This window comes from Somniosus microcephalus, chromosome 10, assembly GCF_052327205.1.
Source record: "Somniosus microcephalus isolate GS21.2 chromosome 10, FLI_Smic_1.0, whole genome shotgun sequence".
NCBI lineage: Eukaryota > Metazoa > Chordata > Chondrichthyes > Squaliformes > Somniosidae > Somniosus > Somniosus microcephalus.
In genome coordinates, this window is record NC_140996.1 from 181,977,552 (window position 1) to 181,999,613 (window position 22,062).

Genomic DNA, 22,062 nt, shown 5'->3' on the forward strand with positions numbered 1-22,062 from the left:
TTGCACAGGGACTTGGTGAGACCACAGGGTAGAACTTCTGATCGATAAAGTTCATGGGCAGATACTTATCACAGGTATCAACACATTTATTTTGTTTTAATGGCTATGTAACAAAAACACACACAAGAGTTCTGGTATGAGCATGTTAAGATTTTGTCTGCGAACTTCATAGATCAGAAGTTCCTACCCTCGTATCTGGAGTATTGTGTAGACTTGGCCCCCTACACTTAGCTTATCTTTGTGCCCTTTTTCAAGGTGAAACTTTAATCTGGACCTCTACCTTGTTCTCCAAGAAGTAGACATTGAGTTCATACTCCCTGTTATTTATTTCTGTGCATTTTATCTTCACGCCTTGTTGCAGGACAGTTTTCTCACGCCAAAAACTCCTGCTGTTTTTCCATTATGCAGCCTACTAGGTTAGTCAGAAATTAATTTGTAGAATGGGCTTTATGAGCCATTTTACAAAGTATTGTACACTTCACAGCTGGAATCGCGACCTTTATACCAGTTAAATGTCTCATTTATCTGATTGAGAATTATTGAAAGATAATTATTAAAGGTTTGTGGCAAATGGCCAATTTTTTTGTTGATCCTGTTAAGGAAATTGTGTTATGCAAAATCACTCATTTAAAGCTATGTTCACGTACTGTTCTGCCAGTGTCACAGAGGGCATTAGGCAGTTGGGGGTAGAGTTTCTGCTAATTTGTGCTGTTTTTTCCAGCGCAATTTGCCCAAAATTGGTCAAACCAGCGCAAAAGATCGAGGAATTTCAAGCGCAAAATACAGCCAGTGCAAATTGAGTTTCCATGATATATTGCGCTGGTTTAAAAAAACATTGCGCTGGAAGATGGCCCCACCTACAAAACTGGCCACGTCCCCAGATCGAATTAATCTCCTTGGCGAGTTTCCGCAATTTGCACCCGTTTGCGGGCTTTCGAGGAGGCTCTTAAAGTTAAGCTGTTTTTTTATTTAGGCGCAAAAACACTAATAGGCACCCTTTTAAAAGCTTTTAAATGTTAAAAACATTTAATTTACTAAGAAACTGATTGCTGTACACTAATGAAACTAGTAAATGGTTCTCTGTAGTTTTTTTAAAGTCATTTTCAGTTATTTAAAATCAGGTTACTCACAGGTGGTGGACTTGACACTGATTAAAAATGCTTGTTTTTTTGTGATAAACCCATTTTCAGCTGTATTAATCAAACTGCACTAGGTTACCACTCTTAAACATATCAAGGAATTTTTTTAATGCAAGAAAACAAAAATAAACAATTACATTCCAAAACGCTGCCTGATCATGGAAGGTTTTACATTTGCCAATATGCAAATGATTTGAGCATAAACTTGAGCAAAAAATTCACTTCGGAAAACTGATTACGCCCAAAGTGAAAACTTTACCCTCTTTTACTTTACAGTGTGAATCTGACATATTCTAATGGGTATTCTGCATTGTGTTTCAGCACTCATTATACTCCCTTCTTGATGTGCTATCTCTTGCTTTCTCACAGGGCTCAGCTGAGTGTGGTTTAAAAAAAAAGTTAAGTTATTTTAATCAACTTGATCACACTACAATAATCGACCAAAAAGACTCATCGAAAATAAGCATTTTCTTAGCAAGCCAAAAGTCACATATTAAATAATGCTTAAAAGTATTTCCATGATTCCTACATGTTAGGGGTACAAAATATAACGTTCTGAACAAAATTAATAGAAATTCCAATACATTTTAGAGACATAACAATCAAGCTTGGGCTTGCCTACAAAAACTGAACAAAAGGGCATCCTTTGGGCTAGAGAGTGGGTTTTTGTGCTAACTATTAAAAACCCCAAATAACCCAAATCGCAAAAAAATTATCAAACTGACTTGCAGCTCCTAAACCACAGTTTCAGCAACAGGGCTTACTGATATTGAAGAGCTCCTGTTTATATCGAAAAGGAGCAGTTTTGTACAGGCCTCCCCATCTTCCTTGAATAATGGTGTATTCCCTCTTTTACATTAACCCTTTGTCTGCTGCTCTTGTTTTTGTGTTTTTTCTCAGATGCACATGAACACTCATGAATGAAAGAGAGTTAACCACTCCAACTATCCAGAGCATATTACAAAATATTACAAAGATTCAAATGCAGAGTTTCACTTATCACATTGGTGTCTCCTAAATAGGTCTAGGAAGGTTGTTACATATGAACATAAGACGTAGGAGCTGGAGTAGGTCATTTGGCCCCTCGAGCCTGCTCCGCCATTCAATAAGATCATGGCTGATCTGATCTTGGCCTCAACGCTACTTCCCTGCCCGCTCCCCATAACCCTTGACTCCCTTACCATTCAAAAATATGTCTATCTCCACCTTAAAAATATTCAATGACCCAGCCTCCACAGCTCTCTGGGCAAGAGAATTCCAAAGATTCACGACACTCTGAGAGAAGAAATTCCTCCTCATTTCCGTTTTAAATGGGTGCCCCCTTATTCTGAAATTATGCCCCCTAGTTCTAGATTCCCCCATGAGGGGAACCATCCTCTCTGCATCTACTCTGTCAAGCCCCTTCAGAATCTTATATGTTTCAATAAGATCCCCTCTCATTCTTCTAAACTCCAATGAGTATAGGCCCAACCAGCTCAACCTTTCTACATAAGACAACCCCTTCATCTCCGGAATCAACCTCGTGAACCTTCTCTGAACTGCCTCCAATGCAAGTATATCCTTCCTTAAATGAGGAGACCAAAACTGTACGCAGTACTCCAGGCACGGTCTCACCAACGCCCTGTACATTTGTAACAGGACTTCCCTACTTTTATACTCCATTCCCTTTGCAATAAAGGCCAACATTCCATCTGCCTTCCTAATTACTTGCTGTACTTGCATGCTAACTTTTTGCGATCCATATACAAGGACCCCCAGATCCCTCTATACCTCAACATTTTCTAATCTCTCCCCATTTAAATAATAATTTGCTTTTTTATTTTTCCTACCAAAGTGGATAACCTCGCACTTTCCCACATTATACTCCATTTTGCCCACTCACTTAGCCTATCTATATCCCTTTGGAAACATACATAGAAACATAGAAGATAGGAGCAGGAGTAGGCCATTCGGCCCCTCGAGCCTGCACCGCCATTCAATGAGATCATGGCTGATCATCCAAACTCAGTACCCTGTCCCTGCCTTCTCCCCATATCCCTTGATCGCTTTAGTCTTAAGAAATATATCTAACTCCTTCTTGAATATATTTAATGAATTGGCCTCAACTGCCTTCTGTGGTAGAGAATTCCACAGGTTCACCACTCTCTGGGGGAAGAAATTCCTCCTCATCTCTGTCCTAAATGGCTTACCCCTTATCTTTAGACTGTGACCCCTGGTTCTGGACTCCCCCGCCATCGGGAACAGTCTTCCTGCATCTAGTCTGTCTAGTCCTGTTAGAATTTTATAAGTTTTAATGCGATCCCCTCTCATTCTTCTAAACGAGTATAAGCCCAATCGACCCAATCTCTCCTCATACGTCATTCCTGCCATCCCAGATATCAGTCTGGTGAATCTTCTCTGCACTCCCTCCATGGCAAGAACATCCTTCCTCAGATAAGGCGACCAAAACTGCACACAATACTCAAGGTGTGTTCTCACCAAGGCCCTGTACAACTGCAGCAAGACATCCTTGTTCCTGTACTCGAATCTGTTGAGTCTGTGTTTTCAATTGCAGTTATACTGAATAACAGGACACAGACTACAGAAGTAAGTAAACAGGTCTTTAGTGATTGAGGGTCCTCTTTTTTGTTTGAACCCAAAAAACCCAATTAGACTGTAAATAAACAAAAGTTCAACTAAATCTTAACAAATCAAATTAAAATTTGGTTTTCCGAATTGATGATGCACTCCAGTCCCCGCGGCGCCCACCGGTCGCGGAAATACTCAAGCGCACCAGCGGACACCGCGTGCTCCATCTCAAGGGCCACCCGGGCGCGAACATGGCCGCGGAAGAGAGGCAGGCAATCCGGCTGGACGACCCCCTCGACCGCCCGCTGCCTGGACCAATTGATTGCTCTTTTAGCCAGGTCCAGGAGCAGGCCCACAAGGAGGTCCTCCAGCCTGTCCGCTCCCCTCCGCACCGTAGATCAAGAGCATGGGACTGAAGTGCAACCAAAAATCGAGGAGCAGCCCCTTCAAGTAGTGAAAGAGGGGCTGCAACCTCTCACACTCCATATAAACGTGAAACACGGACTCCTCCAGGCCGCAAAAAATGCAGGCGGCCTGGGAGTCCGTGAACCTACTTAAAACCTTATTGCACGGGACCGCTCCGTGCAACACCCTCCAGGCCAAGTCCCCAATGGAACAAGGGAGGACTCCCGCGTAGAGAGCCCTCCATTGGGGACCTCCGCCACCGCCAGTCGGCAAGACACCACACCAAGGTGTGTCCGGACGGTAGACGAAGATGGCAAAGTGGAGAGTGTGCAGGAGCAGCCCGTACAGGAAACCCCTCCGCGCGGAATGAAAAGGCACGGAGGGTATTTCCTCGAGACAGCTCAAGTTGTGAGGCGCCGGCTCCCGAGGGGAGTTTCGGGGCCGGGCGCCGATGAGGAATTCCGTCCGGACGGGGGTAAGCTCGGACGGGATCACCCCACGTGCTTGAGCCGCCTCGATACACCTAGTGGAGTCGGGGCCCAGTGCCGCTTTCACCGATTCGATGGCTTCGGCCGCGAGCCGGACGTTGGCCCAGGACAGGCGCCACGCCAGCTCCTCCGGCGCCATCCAGCCCGCTCCTCCACCATCGAGCAGGTCCCCGACTCTGGTCACCCCGCCAGGCACAGCCCTGCCCTCCGCCAGCCGCCCGAACCCGCGTTCGTGGAGGTGCGGATTCCTGAGCAGCGGCTCCCGAAGGAGAGCCGCCGCTCCTGACGGGGGAGAGCTCCGCCTGGAAGCGATGTAGTTCCAAACCCATAGTAGTTCCTGGTAGAAGACAGGCAGCTCCCGCAGGTCGGCACGCCTGCCGCCCACTTTCACAAACAGGAGCTGCGTGTCGTAATTGAGGCCGTGCAGCTGGCGGAAGAAAAACGTCGCCAGCGCACACCATCTCGGAGGATTCTCGACGTACAGGTATCTCTGCAGCGTCTGAAGACGGAAAGTCGCAGCCTGGGTGCGAAGGCACACCAGCGCCTGACCGCCCTCCCTAAGCGGGAGACACAGAACTGCGGCAGAGACCCAGTGCTTCCTTTTGTCCCAGAAGAAGTCGATGAGCTTCTTCTGCATCTTGGCGACAAACGCAGGGGGAGGGATCAAAGTGACCAACCGGTACCACAACATGGCGGCCACCAGCTGGTTTATGACCAACGCTCGACCCCTGTAGGACAACACTCGGAGCAGTCCTGTCCAGCGTCCTAGGCGAGCGGTGACTTTGGCCTCCAGCTCTTACCAGTTCGCCGGCCAGGCGTCCTCGGCAGGGCTAAGGTAGACTCCCAAATAGAGGAGGTGCGTGGTGCTCCAGGCGAAAGGCCTGAACTCCTCCGGCAGGGAGTCCACCCGCCACTGACCCACCAGCAGTCCGGAACATTTCTCCCAGTTGATCTTGGCGGAGGATGCGTCCGAGTAAATCTGCTGGCATTCCCGCATCCTCCACAAGTCAGCGGGATCCGTGAACGTGAGGAGCACGTCATCAGCGTAAGCCGAGAGGACCACCTCCACGCCCGGCCCTTGCAGAGCCAGTCCCGTCAACCTCTTCCGCAAGAGGCGCAGGAATGGCTCCACGCAAATGGCGTATAACTGACCGGACATGGGGCATCCCTGACGCACCCCCCTGCCGAAGCGAAGGGGCGCCGTCAAGGACCCGTTAACTTTAATCAGACACTCTGCGGCGGCGTACAGGAGTCGGATCCGGGCGACGAAATGCGTCCCGAACCCGAATGCGCGCAGAGTCCCGAAGAGATACTCGTGATCCACCCTGTCGAACGCCTTCTCCTGATCCAGGGAGAGGAAGGCGACCGACAGACCAGCCCTCTGGGAGTGGTGGACCAGGTCCCGGACCAGATGGATGTTATCGTTGATGGTCCGGCCCAGGACCGTGTAGGACTGGTCGGGGTGGATCATGTGAGCCAGCACGGTGCCAAGGCGAGCAGACATGGCCCTGGCAAAGATTTTATAGTCCGTGCTGAGGAGGGAGACCGGGCGCCAGTTCTTAAGGAGGCAGAGATCGCCCTTCTTAGGCAGCAGGACAATGACCGCCCTGCGCCAAGAAAGGGGCATCTCCCCGGTCGCCAAACTTTCCCCCAGGACCCACGCGTAGTCGCCCCCCAAGACGTCCCAGAACGTCCTGTGGAACTCCACGGTCAGCCCGTCCAGCCCCGGGGACTTTCCCCTAGAGAGCTGGCGGAGGGCGCCGGTCAGCTCCGCCAGGCTTAGCGGAGCGTCCAATTTTTCGGCGCCCTCCGGACTGACCTTTGGCAGGTCCTCCCACAAAACCCTGCGCGCATCCTCGCTGGACGGATCCGGAGAGAACAGAGCCCCGTAGTAGGCGCGGGTCTCCGCGCTGATTCCCTCCGGATCCGAGACCAGAGATCCGTCGTCGGCCAGCAGCCCCAAGAGCTGCTTACGGACCCCCCGTCTTTTTTCCAGCGAGTAGAAGAAGGAGGAGCCGCGGTCCAGGTCCCACAGGAGCTGGATCCGCGACCTCACGTACGCGCCTCGGGACCCGACGAGCTGCAGGTCCTTCAGCGCGCCCTTCTTCTCTTCGTACACCTTCCGCAGGGCCAGGTCCCCGACGACTTGACCGAGACGTGACTCCAGGTCGAGCACCTCCTTCTCCAACCGCCTGACCCGGGCCTCCCTCCTCTTGGTTGACCCCTTCGCGTACTCCTGACAGAAGAGACGGACGTGAGCCTTGCCCACGTCCCACCACAGCCTCAAGGAGGGGAAGCCCCCCTGCTTCCTTCTCCAGTCGGCCCAGAACCGACAAAATGAATCCCGGAACCGCGCGTCCTCCAGCAGCAGGTTGTTAAAGTGCCAGTACGCGGACCACCCCCGCGTGCGCAGCGGAACGAGCTCCGCCCACACCAGGTGGTGGTCCGTGCATGGCACCGGCCGCATGGAAGCCGCCGGAACACAGGAGACGTACGCCCGGGAAATGTAGAGGCGGTCGATTCTGGACCCTCCTCCTCCAGACCTCACGCTAGTGAAGGCGCTGGAGTCGGGATGAAGATTTCGCCAGACATCCACCAAGTCGAGGGACCCGACCAGGTCCCTCAACTTCTCCATCACCGCCGGGCATCGCGGGGGACCCGGACGGTCCCTCGCCTCGAGGGTGCAGTTAAAATCCCCCCCGAGGATGACGCACTCGCCCACGTCGATGGAGCCCAGAAGAGCGGACACTTCTTGAAAGAAGCGCACTTGCTGCGTACCGGCCTGAGGGGCGTACACGTTCACTAGATGGAGCAGCACGCCCCCCAGGTGAACAGTGACCTGGAGCAAGCGGCCCGGCATGTGCTCCTTGACCCCCAAGATCTCCGGCTGAAAATGCGGGGCCAGCAAGATAGCCACCCCGCTGAAATTGTTGGAGAGGTGACTCATGCTGACCCCTCCTTGCCACTCCAGGAGCCACGTGGCTTCATCTCCCGGAACGGTGTGGGTTTCTTGCAGGAAGCACACCGCATACTTCCCGTCCCGAAGGACCGAGAAGTTATTGAATCTGCGGCGCGCCTCCCTGCTGCCGTTGATGTTGAGGCTGGCTATGGTTATCTTCATGTCAGAAGCATAGTGCAACCTCTACCTACACCTAACGGGGGGAGGAAGCGCAGCCGCTGGTCAGCCGCCACTTCCTCAGCAGCAGTGAGAAACGTTCTGAGCCGACGCAGCTCGAGCGGGTTCACACCCTCGTCCACGCCCATGATCTTAACAGCGGCACGGACGGATACGATGAGCAGCGCCAGCTCCGACCACCTGTCGAGGGCCAGCCGGACCTTATTGCGCTGACCCAGGCACGTGGCCAAAAAATCCCGGAGTTCCCTTACGGGAATGAGGGGAGACTCGGCAAGGGGCACGAGGTCATCCATCGCCTCGTCGGCGCTGGAGTCCGAATCGTCCTCCGTGCCCATCACCGAGTCCCCATCCTCGTCCAGGGGGTCATCACCAGCGGCCGACCCGTCCGCCACGCAATACGAAGCGAACGGCTCGGCCGCACCAGCCAGCCCCGCCTCCGCCCGGATCCCACCCCCAGGATTGGCGGCAGAGGATTCCTCCCTGGGCTCCTCTAGGGGTGCTGGGCCAGAAGACGGCGGCGGTTCAGAGCTCCCCTCCGCCCCAGACGCCGGAACGACCGGAGAAACCGGGGAGAGAACAATTCCCAGCTCCTCCAGTACGTCCGGCACCAGAGACGCAGCCAGGGGGCCATCCTCCTCTCCGCCACCAACCTCCGACCCAGCGGATGGGGTGTTTTGAATAAAAACCTCTTACCAGGTCGAGCAGCCCCTGGGAGATGTCCGGGTCGCATTGGGCGAGCTCATTATCCCCGAGCTCGCCCGACCCAGACCCCAGGCCGCCCGACCCGGCGAGGGGTAACGGCACCGATAGAATGTCAATTTCATTTTCCGACACGGGTTGTTCCGCGACCCCCCCCACGGGCAGGGTCTCGTCCCCATCCCCGGGAGGCACGTGCCGGACAGACACATCTGCCTCAGCCTCCCGAGGGACAGGCGACCCCCGCCGATCACTGGTGATGACGACAGCGCGGGGGGGGGGCGCAGTACCCGCGGCGGGCGACGACTCCCCCTGCTCGGAGGGACCTTCCTCCTCCCGGTCCTCCTCCTCTTCCAGGGGGTCGCACCTTCTTTTTAGCACAGAGGGAGCGAGGGAGACCTCCATGTCTGCAAAGGCCTCCTCCTCAGCTCCCTCTGGCGGAGCAGGTTTGTCGGGTTCCTCGGGCCCGAGCCCGGCCGCAGGTATCGGCGTTACCGCTGCGGCGGTTGCGGCCACAGGCTCGGGCACGAGTCCCCTCCCGCTCACGTCTGCCCCGATTAACTCCGTGAGGAGCACGGGTGTAAGGGGCTCAAGGGGCAAGGGCTGGCCATCCACGGGGGGACCTGCCCTAAGGTGTTTATTTTTTCCCCGCGCCTTCTTTCCGCCGGACACGCTCCCTCCCCCCCGCCGGAGGCCTTGGTGGCATCGGCCCCCGACGTCAACCGCGCATCAGACGTTCTCGACGCGCGGGCAGATCCGGGGGGAGGAGCGACGGCGGCGCCAGCCTCTGCCGCACGAGATGATCCGGCGGCCTTGGAGGCGGGGCAGTTTTTCCTAATGTGCCCCACCTCCTTGCAGGCATGGCACCGCACACCGTCCGATGTCCAAAAGATGCGATAGGCGGTCCCCTCGTGCAGGACGACGAACGCCCCGTCGGTGTCCTCCTCCCGCGCCAGCTGGATAAACAGCTGGCGCCGGAAGGGGAAGACGTGACGAAGGCTGGCCTCCCGGAAGCCGAGCGGGATGGGTGTGATCCCCGACCTCACCTCCCCAAGTTGACGTAAATGGGGAAGGAGGAGCTCACCAGGAACATAGGGCGGGACGTTGGAAATGACGATCCTCTGCGCGGTGGCCTCGAGAGGATCCACCGGCAGGAAGGTCCCGCCCATTGTGAGCCCCTTGGCGACGGCCAGGGACACCGCCCGCTCCAACCCCAGGAAGAACACAGCCTTCCCATACATTTTTGAGGCCGCGACGATGGCTGAGGGGCCGACAACCCCAGCCATGGCTTTAACGCAGGCCTCAATGGTCATAGTGGGGTGAGTGTAGCTCTTCACCCCAAGCTTTTTTGTTATTAATCTGAATGGTGATGGGGCAGCAGAAGCAGCGGGAGCAGCTGTGGCTGTGGCTGCCACTCCCGCATAAGTCCTGGCTTGCCCCGCCACCGGCGAAGATGCAGTCGCCATTCTGAGGTGCTTTTATAAGGGCTACACTCACCCCAAGTCACAGGCCTGAAGGTTTTAATGGCCTCAGGTATTTTTTTGGTCCTCTATTGAGCAGAGGGAGCTGTTTAAATTGAAGGCACACCTCTCCCCCTTATTGATTGAAATTGGGAGAGGGGCCTTCTCCCCTCTGCTCAATAGGCAATTAATAAAGAGATGAAAATGAGGTGCCTCAGAGAAATAGGCAGAGAGAGACAAAGAGAGAGAGAGAGGGGGGTGGGAAGGAGGGAGGCCGCAAGGGCAGTGTTGCCACTCAGGATGGTGGGTGGGTGTTGGCAGGGGTGCACTCTCCGATGGGATTTAAAAGTCTTTGGTGGTGGTGGTCTTCTGGCAGGGGGAGAAGATGTCTTCACCTGGGAAAGCTGGAGATGCCCAGGCTCAATCCTGCAGCAGGTCTTAATGATGCAATTAATGGAATTAAAGACTTTACCTAGGCAGCTCCAGCTCTCCCAGGCCAGGCAATAGATGGGATGCTTATTAGTGGTGTGCGTGGCCTAGCTTTTAACAAGAGCCACACACATACACACTACACCCCTTGATGATCCGGCCTTGTTTCTTCTTTTCTCCCCCCACCTAAAATACAAAGTCTTTGGGAGAGTGCCCCAAAAAGCACCCACCTGTAGATGTTCAGAAGAGATGATTTTGTTCTTCCCTCCTTCCAAACAGTTGGTGGTTGTTGGTTGTTTCTCTCCCCTCTCTCCCTCTCCTGAAGTGGAGGCCAATTTGGGGAGGCAGTAATGGAAAGGCCTCTCCCCTGGTTGGTGTTGTTGCTGGCCTCCTTTCTCCTATCTCTCCAGGCACCTCAGTTGCTGTGATGATGGTGGAGGAGGTGGAGGTGGTGGTCTATCGTTCTCCTCCTCTTCCTGGTCAGGAGACCACCACTTTCCACTCTCCACTCTCTTGGTTTGGCTGCTCCGTCTCCTCCTGCTGACTGAGGCAGCTGCACAGCCAGAAATGCACTGAAGACTCTTCGTGATTGAGGCTCAGGGCTGAACTGAGATACACTTTGCTCTGCAGGGTTTATATACCGGTGTGGTCACCACCGGTACTACAATGTACAGGAGCCATCAAAAAGTAGTCTATCACCTTAAGGTATCCTCTTAAGGTGGTACAGGTTACATACACTACAATTCCTCCCCTTTTAGCTTAAAAGTGTACACCCCAAATTAAACATTACATGGATAACATATATACAATTTACACACAAAACTGTTCAAAGATTCAGTCTCTGAGGAGGCCTCCTGATCCGGGCCGGATAACGCCTTTCAGGGGTCTCTGGTTCTCGTTGCTGGGGTGACTCATCCACTTGATCTCCTATGGATTGAACATCATCATGTATGTTCGAATCTGAGGTAGATGCTACAGGCTCAATAAATTCTTCAACTGGTGTCTCTGCCGTAGACATGGGGTCGACCCTTGTTCTCGATTCCACAAGTTGGTCAGCATGACGTCGATTACGTTCTCTCCAACGTCTACCGTGTACATCAAGGGTCCTTGTCGTGCACGAATTGTTCCAGGTTGCCATTTATCATCCCTATAGTCCCTGGCCAACACTGGTTGTCCTATTTCGAAACTACTAGTGGCCTTGTTATTTACATGCTGGAATTGCTTGTTTTCGACTTCCCTTCGCACATTGGGTTTTAACAAATCCAACCGGGACCGCAACCTTCTGTTATAGAACATTATGGCAAGGCTTTGATTTGTCACTGCATGCGTGGCGTTTCGATACGCCATCAGGAAATTGTCCACCTTGTGTTGTAGTGGAATATGGTCTTCACTCATGGCCTTTATCGCCTTTTTGAACGTTTGTACAAATCTCTCGGCCAACCCATTTGTAGCCGGATGATATGGGGCAGATGTATAGTGTTTCATCCCATTCTTTTTCATGAATTTCTGGAATTCTTCTGACACCAACTGTGGTCCGTTGTCTGAACATATTTGCTCCAGCAACCCATTCCTTGCAAATATGGTTCTTAGAACTGCGATCGTCTTCTCAGAGGTAGTGGTCGACATCTTAATCACTTCTGGCCATTTAGAATGTGCGTCTACTGCTATCAAAAACATGGAATCCATGAATGGACCTGCAAAGTCGATATGCACACGTTGCCATGGGGCTGAAGGCCATTCCCACGGATGCAGCGGTGCAATTGAAGGTGCATTTTGAACTTTTTGGCACCCTGAGCAGCTTTTAGTCAGATCCTCTATTTGTTTGTCGATACCTGGCCACCACACATAAGCCCTAGCAAGGCTTTTCATCTTGACTCCCCCCAGATGACCTTCGTGCAATTCTTTCAGAACTCTCTCTCTTAATTTCGGAGGAGTAATCACCCTTGTTCCATACATCAATGTTCCTTGACATACGGACAGCTGTTCTCGTCTGGCTGAAAATGCTGGTAACAGTGGTTCGCCATGTGCTGGCCATCCCTTCACTGTCAAATCATAGACCCGAGACAGTGTCGGGTCATTTCGGGTCTCTCTCTCAATACCCGCATTGGTGACTGGTAAGCATTCGATGATGGTCGAGTGAAATATCTCGACAGGGTCAACTGCCGGTGCCTCTTCCGCTGTAGGTAGTGGCAGGCGCGACAGCCCATCAGCATTACCATGTTGCTTTATACCTTTGAATTCAATATCATATTGATGTGCCCCTAGGAAAAGGGACCATCTCTGAAGCCTCTGCGCCGTCATTACCGGAACACCCTTCTTAGAGTTGAAAATGGAAACCAACGGCTGGTGATCTGTCAGCAGCGTAAACTTTTGGCCTTGCAGGTAATGGTTAAATTTCTCAACTCCCCGCACGAGGCTGAGAGCCTCCCTATCTATCTGAGCATAGTTGCGCTCAGCGGAGGTCAATGATCTGGATGCGAAAGCGACTGGCCTTTCCGAGCCATCTGGAAACTTATGTGAGAGCACTGCCCCGATACCATATGGAGAAGCATCACAAGCTAAGCGAATAGGCAGCGTTGGGTTAAAGTGAGCCAACACTTCCTTAGAGGTGATCAGTGCCTTGCTCTTTTGAAAAGCCCGCTTACAATCATCGCTCCACTTCCATGGTATTCCCATTTGCAAAAGAGTGTCTAGCGGGTGTAACACCGTGGATAAATTTGGAAGAAACTTGTGGTAATAGTTAACCAACCCGAGGAACGACCTCAACTGGGATACATTTTCCGGTGCAGGAGCTTTTACAACAGCTTCGATCTTGTCAGGTGACTTATGGAGCCCCTCCCGGTCAATGACGTGGCCGCAGTACGAGATTCGCTTTTGAAAGAACTCTCATTTCTGGCGATTAACTCTGAGCCCATATTCTTTCAATCTGATGAGCACCTGCTCCAAATTCGCGAGGTGATCCTTATCGTTATCTCCTGTAATCAGGATGTCATCCAGGTAGTATTGTGTGCCTGGAATTCCCTGCAATACCTGCTCCATGGCCCTTTGCCAAATCGCTGGAGCCGATGCCACTCCAAAAACCAGTCTATTATACCGATATAAGCCCTTATGCGTGTTGATCGTGAGATACTGACGTGACGCTTCAACAACTTCCATCTGTAGGTACGCCTGCGCCAGGTCTATCTTAGTGAAGTGTTTCCCGCCAGACAGCGAAGCGAAGATATCTTCAATCCGCGGAAGCGGATATTGCACCGTGTGAAGAACCGGATTAACAGTGATCTTGAAATCGCCACAGATGCGAACCTTCCCAGGTTCCCCCGGCTTGTTGCTCAACGAACGCTTCATGACAGGAACAATGGGTGTAGCCCATTCGCTCCAGTCCACCTTGGACAGTACCCCTGAATGTTCTAGCCCTTCCAGCTCTGCTTCCACAGCAGGTCGTATCGCATAAGGCACCGGTCTAGCTTTGAAAAATTTTGGGTTTGCATGTTCTTCAACCTTGATGGTTGCCGTAATTCCTTTCAGTGTTCTAAGTCCCTGTTGGAACACCTCCTTAGCATCGTCTAGGATTTTGGACAGTCGTTTAGGTTTGACATCGTCCTCCTTACAGGCATCTACAGTCAGTGCTTGTATGGAATGCCAGTCCACATTTATTCTCCGGATCCATTCCCGTCCCAGTAGTGGCGGACCTCCATCAGGTAACACATACAAGTCCATTTTCTGACTTTCTTTACCATTGTAGACCACGTTTACTTTTATCTTTCTTTGGGGTATACTATTTGCCCCGTGTATGTTTTCAATACAATCTCCGTATCTCTCAGGGGAATGTGCGAGAATAACCTTTTGTAATCTTGCTTATTCATGACCGTTAATGCCGACCCAGTGTCCAATTCCATCTTCACTTGGACTCCTGCTATCCGAAGCATGACCCAGATAGTTTGGTGGTCTGCTGTGTTACCCACATTATGTACTTTCAGACAACCCAGTTGCTTACTGCTGGAGTCTGAATCCGTCTTCTGTTCATCCGAACTGTTCTCTGTCACCTTGTGTACTTTTTTGTACTTCTCCTGCGGTGACTTTTTGCTGCTGGTCTTCTTTCCGGCCCGGCATTCTCTCGCTATGTGACCAAGTTTGCCACATTGCCTGCATTCTTTATCTTTGAACCAGCACTGGTTCTGGTCATGCGTTGTCCTTCCACAACGATAGCCCTTTACTGTGCCCAATGCCATTTCATTGGTGCTGAATTCCAATGGCCTTTGCTGTATCCCTGCAGCGCCCCGTGCTGCTGCCTCGTGGGATGCTGCAATGCTGAAAACTTTGTCCAGCGTAAGGTCCTTTTCCTCTAGCAGTCGCTTCTGGGTTCCTTCCCTTAGGAGCCCACACACAAACTTATCTCTCAGTGCGTCTGCTAGTCCTGTTCCGAACTGGCAGTACTTTGATAACTTGCGCAGTTCTGTTAGGAATTCAGTGTTGCTTTCTTCTTTAAGTTGAATTCTTTTGTAGAATTTAAATCGTTCCGCGATCAGCAGCGGCGTGGGGTTTAAATGCTCCTGCAGGATAGTAACAATATCCGCGAAACTCTTCCGTACCGGTTTGTCTGGTGTTACAAGGTTCCTTAATAACCCGTACGTCTTCGCACCCATTGAGTTTAATAGGGTTAGTGCTTTCTTATCATCCGGTACCTCATTCGTTGCACAGTAAACTTCGATGCGTTCCACATAAGTGGCCCAATCTTCCACATCATTATCAAAAGCAGTGATGTTACCCGTTTTTGGCATCCTTGCTGAGTTTCTCCTTCCCTTTTGGATATTATTATTATTATTTTTTTTTTTTTTTTCCAAGATGGCGGCTTTCCCCGCGCTTGGCGGCTTTTCACGCGCTTGTCTTCTTCCCCCGCCGACTCAAAATGGCGATTCCCGCGCTGTTGCCGTCCACGCCTCCCGGCGGTCCTTTATTTTCCCCTGCGTTGCTGCTCTTGTTCCCCCGCCGCTCCCGCGGTCCTTGTGGCCATAAACGCTTTTCTGGCTGCTGCGCGTCTCTGCCCGATTGCAGTCCGGCCCCTGACACCGGCTGCGGTCATGTTCTCCGCCCTTTTCGTCGTTTTCCCTCCCCTTCTCCCACTGACAACTTGGCCGACTTTCCCCCATGCCGCTCGATCGGGCTTACCCGCCGCTGTCGTAGAAGGGATGCTCACTGATGCTTGACTTCATGGCCAGCAAACCAACCCGGGTTTCCGATGGCCTCCCGTGCGATGCAGGATGTTGAGGGCAGATGCCCTTTTTCGACGCCCGTTTCTGAGGACGAAGCTTCCTTTGATGCAAAGCTGCCGCTAGGTAAGATCAGACTCGTCGCCACTGTTGAGTCTGTGTTTTCCATTGCAGTTATACTGAATAACAGGACACAGACTACAGAAGTAAGTAAACAGGCCTTTAGTGATTGAGGGTCAGGGCTGAACTGAGATACACTTTGCTCCGCAGGGTTTATATACCGGTGTGGTCACCACCGGTACTACAATGTACAGGAGCCATCAAAAAGTAGTCCATCACCTTAAGGTATCCTCTTAAGGTGGTACAGGTTACATACACTACAGAATCCTCTTGCTACGAAGGCCAACATACCATTTGCCTTCTTAACCGCTTGCTGCACCTGCATGCTTACCTTCAGCAACTGGTGCACAAGGACACCCAGGTCTCCTTGCACTTCCCCTTCTCCCAATCTATTGCCGTTCAGATAATAATCTCCCTTCCTGTTTTTGCCACCAAAGTGGATAACCTCGCATTTATCCACATTATACTGCATCTGCCCAATCACCCAACCTGTCCAAATCATACTGGAGTTTCTCGGCATCCTCCTCACAGCACACACGCCCACCCAGCTTTGAGTCATTTGCAAACTTGGAGATATTACATCTAGTTCCCTCGTCTAGATCATTAATATATATTGTGAATAGCTGGGGTCCAAGCACCGATCCCTGCGGTACCCCACTAGTCACTGCCTGCCACTTGGAAAAAGACCCGTTTATTCCAACTCTTTGCTTCCTGTCTGCCAGCCAGTTCTCTATCCAAGTCAGTACCTTGCCCCCAATCCCATGTGCTTTAACTTTACATGCTAATCCCTTATGCGGAACCTTATCGAAAGCCTTCTGAAAGTCCAAATACACCACATCCACTGGTTCTCCCTTATCTATTCTACCAGTTACATCCTCAAAAAATTCCAGTAGATTATTCAAGCACGATTTACCTTTCGTAAATCCATGTTGACTTAGTCCGATCCTGTCACTGTTTTCCAAGTGCTCTGCTATTACATCTTTTATAATGGACTCTAGCATTTTCCCCACTACCGATGTCAGGCTTACCGGTCTATAATTCCCCGTTTTCGCTCTACCACATTTTTTGAATAGTGGGGTAACATTAGCTACCCTCCAATCCACAGGAACTGTTCCAGAATCTGTAGAATTTTGGAAGATGACCAGCAATGCATCTAATATTTCTAGGGCCACTTCCTTAAGTACCCTAGGATGTAGATTATCAGGCCCTGGGGATTTATCGGCCTTCAATCCCGTCAATTTCCCTAACACCATTTCCCTACAAATACTGATTTCATTCAGTTCCTCCCTCTCATTAGACCCTATGTTCCCCGACATCTCTGGGAGGTTATTTGTGTCCTCCTTTGTGAAGACAGAACCAAAGTATGTATTTAATTGGCCTGCCATTTCTTTGTTCCTGATGCGCTATCAATAACTCAAAAGACTGAGATTAAGCGAGTAATTAACAGGCTTTTATTAACAAGAGAATGAAGGTGTGCCTCGAGTGGTCGACCGGTCCAGAATACAAAGGGGCTGTGGAGCAGTCACCTTTATACCTGGATTTGTGGGGGGAGTCAGCCGAGGCATGTACAGGCATGTACACAGTGGAATACAAACAGTGGTTTACCACATTCACCCCTTGTTTAAAATTGAGTCCGGCGGGGTGAAGTGTATTAAAAGTTAGTGTATTGGAGTCTCTCCGGAGGTCTTGTCTGCCGCTGTGATAGATGTGGCGACGGCAGGGGTAGTGAAGCTTCCGGCGTCGAGTCCCACGTAGGCTGGGGCACTGGTGTGTAGTCCTCACAGATGTCGAGCGGGTCGCGGGGCCCAGGCCTGCCGTCTGCTGGGGCTGGATATCGGATCGTGGGGGGGTGGTAGTGGGTAGTGGGTTACTGCGGCCCCCGAGGGTACGAGGTCTCTTATGGAGACTGTGTCCTCCCGCCCGTCCGGGTACGCAATGTAAGCATACTGGGGGTTGGCGTGGAGGAGGTCAACCCTCTCAACCAGGGGGTCCGTTTTATGGGTCCTCACGTGTCTTCTCAGTAGGACCGGCCCTGGGGACGTCAGCCATGGCGGTAGCGATGTCCCCGATGTGGACTTCCTTGGGAAGACAAACATTTTCTCATGAGGGGTGGCGTTAGTGGCATTGCAGAGCAGTGACCGAATAGAGTGGAGCGCATCGGGGAGCACATCCTGCCAGCGGGAGGTCGGAAGGCCCCTAGACTTTAAGGCTAGTAGGGCGGCCTTCCAAACTGTCGCATTCTCTCTTTCCACCTGTCCGTTCCCCCGGGGGTTGCAACTGGTGGTCCTGCTTGTGGCAATACCCCTAGCTAGCAGGTACTGATGGAGTTCGTCGCTCATAAACGATGAGCCCCGGTCGCTATGGATATAGCTGGGGAAACCGAACAGGGTGAAGAGGTCGTTCAGACATTTAATGACCGTGGCACTGGTCATGTCCGGGCAGGGGATGGCGAACGGGAAACGGGAGTACTCATCAATAATATTGAGGAAGTACACATTGCGGTCGGAGGAGGGGAGAGGCCCTTTAAAATCAACGCTCAGGCGCTCGAAGGGGCGAGTGGCTTTTATCAGGCGGGCCCTGTCTGGCCTATAAAAGTGCGGTTTGCACTCAGCGCAGACTTGGCAGTTCCTGGTCATGGTCCTGACTTCCTCAATGGAGTAAGGCAGGTTGCGGGCCTTGATGAAGTGGAAGAACCTGGTGACCCCCGGGTGGCAGAGGTCATTGTGGAGGGCCCGCAGTCTATCGATCTGCGCGCTGGCGCAGGTGCCACACGATAGAGCATCCGAGGGTTCATTGAGCTTCCCGGGCCGGTACAAGACCTCGTAATTGTAGGTGGAAAGTTCGATTCTCCACTTCAAGATCTTGTCGTTTTTGATTTTGCCCCTCTGCTTGTTGTTAAACATGAAAGCAACTGAACGCTGGTCAGTGAGCAGGGTAAATCGTTTTCCGGCCAGGTAGTGCCTCCAATGACGCACAGCCTCCACAATAGCCTGGGCCTCCTTCTCAACAGCGGAGTGTCTGGTCTCCGGGCCCTGGAGGGTTCGTGAAAAGAAGGCCACGGGTCTCCCCGCCTGATTGAGGGTAGCGGCCAGGGCAAAGTCGGACGCGTCGCTTTCCACCTGGAAGGGGATGCATTCGTCCACTGCGTGCATGGTGGCTTTGGCAATGTCTTCCTTGATACGGTGGAAGGCTAAGCGGGCCTCTGCCGTCACGGAAAAAGAGGTGGACTTGATCAGCGGACGGGCCTTGTCCGCATAGTAGGGGACCCACTGGGCGTAATAAGAGAAAAACCCTAGGCACCTCTTCAGGGCCTTGAGGCAGTGGGGCAGTGGGAGTTCCATAAGGGGACGCATCCGGTCGGGGTCGGGGCCGATGACTCCGTGTTCCACAACACAGCCAAGGATGGTGAGGCGGGTTGTGCGGAATATGCACTTCTCCTTGTTATACGTCAGGTTGAGGAGTTTGGCGGTGCAGAGGAATTTTTCGAGGTTTGCGTCATGGTCCTGCAAGTCATGGCCGCAGATGGTCACATTGTCCAGATATGGGAAAGTGGCCTGCAACGCATTTTGATCGACCATCCGGTCCATCTCCCTTTGGAAGACGGAGATCCCGTTGGTGACGCCAAAGGGAACCCTAAGGAAGTGATAGAGGCGGCCATTTGCCTCAAAGGCAGTATACTGGCGGTCCTCAGGGCGGATAGGGAGCTGGTGGTACGCTGATTTCAGGTCAATGGTCGAGAAGACGCGGTACTGCGCGATCTGGTTGACCATATCAGCTATGCGGGGGAGTGGGTAAGCGTCCAGCAGGGTGTAGCGATTTATTGTCTGGCTGTAGTCGATGACCAGGCGCTGCTTCTCACCGGTCTTAACGACCACAACCTGGGCTCGCTAGGGGCTGGTGCTGCCCTCAATAATCCCCTCCTTCAGGAGCCGCTCCACTTCGGTTTTAATGAAAACCCTGTCCCCGGCACTATATCGCCTGCTCTTTGTGGCGATGGGCTTACAGTCGGGGGTGAGGTTAGCAAACAGTGGGGGGGGGGGGTGACTCTGAGTGTGGAGAGGTTGCACCTGGTGCGCAGCGGGCAATTTGGAAGCTGCTGGCTGCGGACTGTGAGTGGGGGGAGGGGTCCACCGTACGCCATCGTAACACTTTTAAGGTGGCACTGAAAATCTAACCCCAGTAGAACGGCAGCGCAGAGGTCGGGCAGGACCAGAAGTTTAAAATTATCGTACACAGTCCCGTCTACTACGAGTGTCACCACGCAGTAGCCGCCAATGTCCGCCGACTGGGACTCGGAGGCCATAGAAATCCGCTGGTGCGCAGGCAGGACTGGAAGAGAGCAACGCCGCACCGTGTCGGGGTGGATGAAGCTCTCCGTGCTCCCAGAGTCAAAAAGGCAGATTGTTTCATGACCATTTACCTTAATGTCCATTGTGGAACTGGCCAGCTGGTGTGGTCTCGCTTGGTCCAGTGTAACGGAGGCCAGCGTAGGGGTCGGTGTGTCGCTGCGGGTATCAGATGAGGCGATGTTGGGGGCCTGCTGCGTCCCGGCTGTCGTCCAAGATGGCGGCGTCCATGATCCCCATGTGGCTGGAGGCGTCCAAAATGGCTGCTGTTCCGGTGGTTCGCACATGGCTGGGGAGGCCCAAGATGGCGGCCCGCACGGCCCACACGCGGTGCTGCTGGGGTTTGGGGTGGCTTTGGCCCTGCAGACGCTGGCGTAGCGTCCCTTCTTCCCGCAGCCCGAGCAGATCGCATTTTTCGCCGGGCAGCGCGCTCTGGGGTGTTTGGCCTGGCCACAGAAGTAGCATTTCTGGCCTTGGGGCACTGCTGTCTGGCCTTGGGACACTGCTGCGGTAGTTGGGCCATTGCTGGGATGTGGCTGGGGTGGCACGGCGCTATGAGACGGTCCTACCGTGTCCCAGGCTGTCGTTCCCCGCGGCGTCCACGGTGCCGAGGAGTAGGCATCCATGCCCCGGTAGGCTGCGTCCAATGATAGTGCGAGTTCAGAGGCCTTGTTGAGGTCGAGGTGACTCTGCTCCAACAGTCGCTGTCGGGTGTAATTGGACCTGTGGCCCGCTACAAAAGCGTCCCGGATAAGTTCCTCTGTGTACACGGCGGCCTTTACATCCTTACAACCACAGGCCCGCCCAAGCACAGACAGTGCCTGAAGGTATTCCTCGGTCGATTCACCAGGTTGTTGTTTACGACTCCCCAGAAGGTGCCTGGCGTACACTTCGTTCACTGGGCGCGTGTACTGGTCCTTGAGGAGCTTGATAGCATCTGCGTACGAGGTCGTGTCTTGGATGACCGAGTACACTCGGTGGTTCACTTTGGAGGTCAGGACATCCAGTTTGTCCTCGTCCGATTTGATTGCAGCGGAGGCGGTCAGGAATTTTTCAAAACAGTGAGTAAACTTGGTGGATGAGTCCGCCTCCCGATGATGTAAGTCCAGGCATGCTGGTGTGAGGATCTTCTCCATTATAAAAATCTTGTTAATAAAATTGATGCGCTATCAATAACTCAAAAGACTGAGATTAAGCGAGTAATTAACAAGCTTTTATTAACAAGAGAATGAAGGTGTGCCTCGAGTGGTCGACCGGTCCAGAATACAAAGGGGCTGTGGAGCAGTCACCTTTATACCTGGATTCATGGGAGGAGTCAGCCGAGGCATGTACACAGTGGAATACAAACAGTGGTTTACCACAGTTCCCCATTATAAATTCCCCTGATTCTGACTACAAGGGACCTACGCTTGACTTCACCAATCTTTTTCTCTTCACATATCTATTGAAGCTTTTACAGTCAGTTTTTATGTTCCCTGCAAGCTTACTCTCATACTCTATTTCCCCCCTCTTAATTAATCCCTTTGTCCTCCTTTGCTGAATCCTAAACGGCTCCCAATCCTCAGGTTTGCTGCTTTTTCTGGCCAATTTATATGTCCTCTCCTTGGATCTTATGCTATCCCTAATTTCCCTTGTTAGCCACGGTTGAGTCACCTTTTTTGTTTTATTTTTGTGCCAAACAGGGATGAACAAATTCTGTAGATCATCCATGTGATCTTTAAATGTTTGCCATTGCCTAGCCCCCGTCAACCCTTTAAGTAACATTCCCCAATCCATCCTACCCAACTCGCGCTTCGTACCATCGTAGTTTCCTTTATTTAAATTCAGGACCCTAGTCTCTGAGTCAAATACTTCACTCTCCATCTTAATGAAGAATTCTATCATGTTATGATCGCTCCGCCCCAAGGGGCCTTGCACAACAAGATTGCTAATTAATCCTTTCTCATTACAAGATACCCAGTCTAAGATGGCCTGATCTCTAGTTGGTTCCTCGACATATTGGTCCAGGAAACCATCCCGTATACACTCCAGGAATTCCTCCTCCACAGTATTGTTACTACTGTAAAAT

The 22,062-nt window shown here is 52.2% G+C and overlaps 1 protein-coding gene across 3 annotated transcripts in view; it reads left to right on the forward strand.

Moving 5' to 3' along the window:
* Window positions 1-22,062, forward strand: part of LOC147111908 (microtubule-associated tumor suppressor candidate 2-like) — a 901,351-nt gene that overhangs the window by 292,548 nt on the left and 586,741 nt on the right. The gene's annotated exons all lie outside the window — the stretch shown is intronic.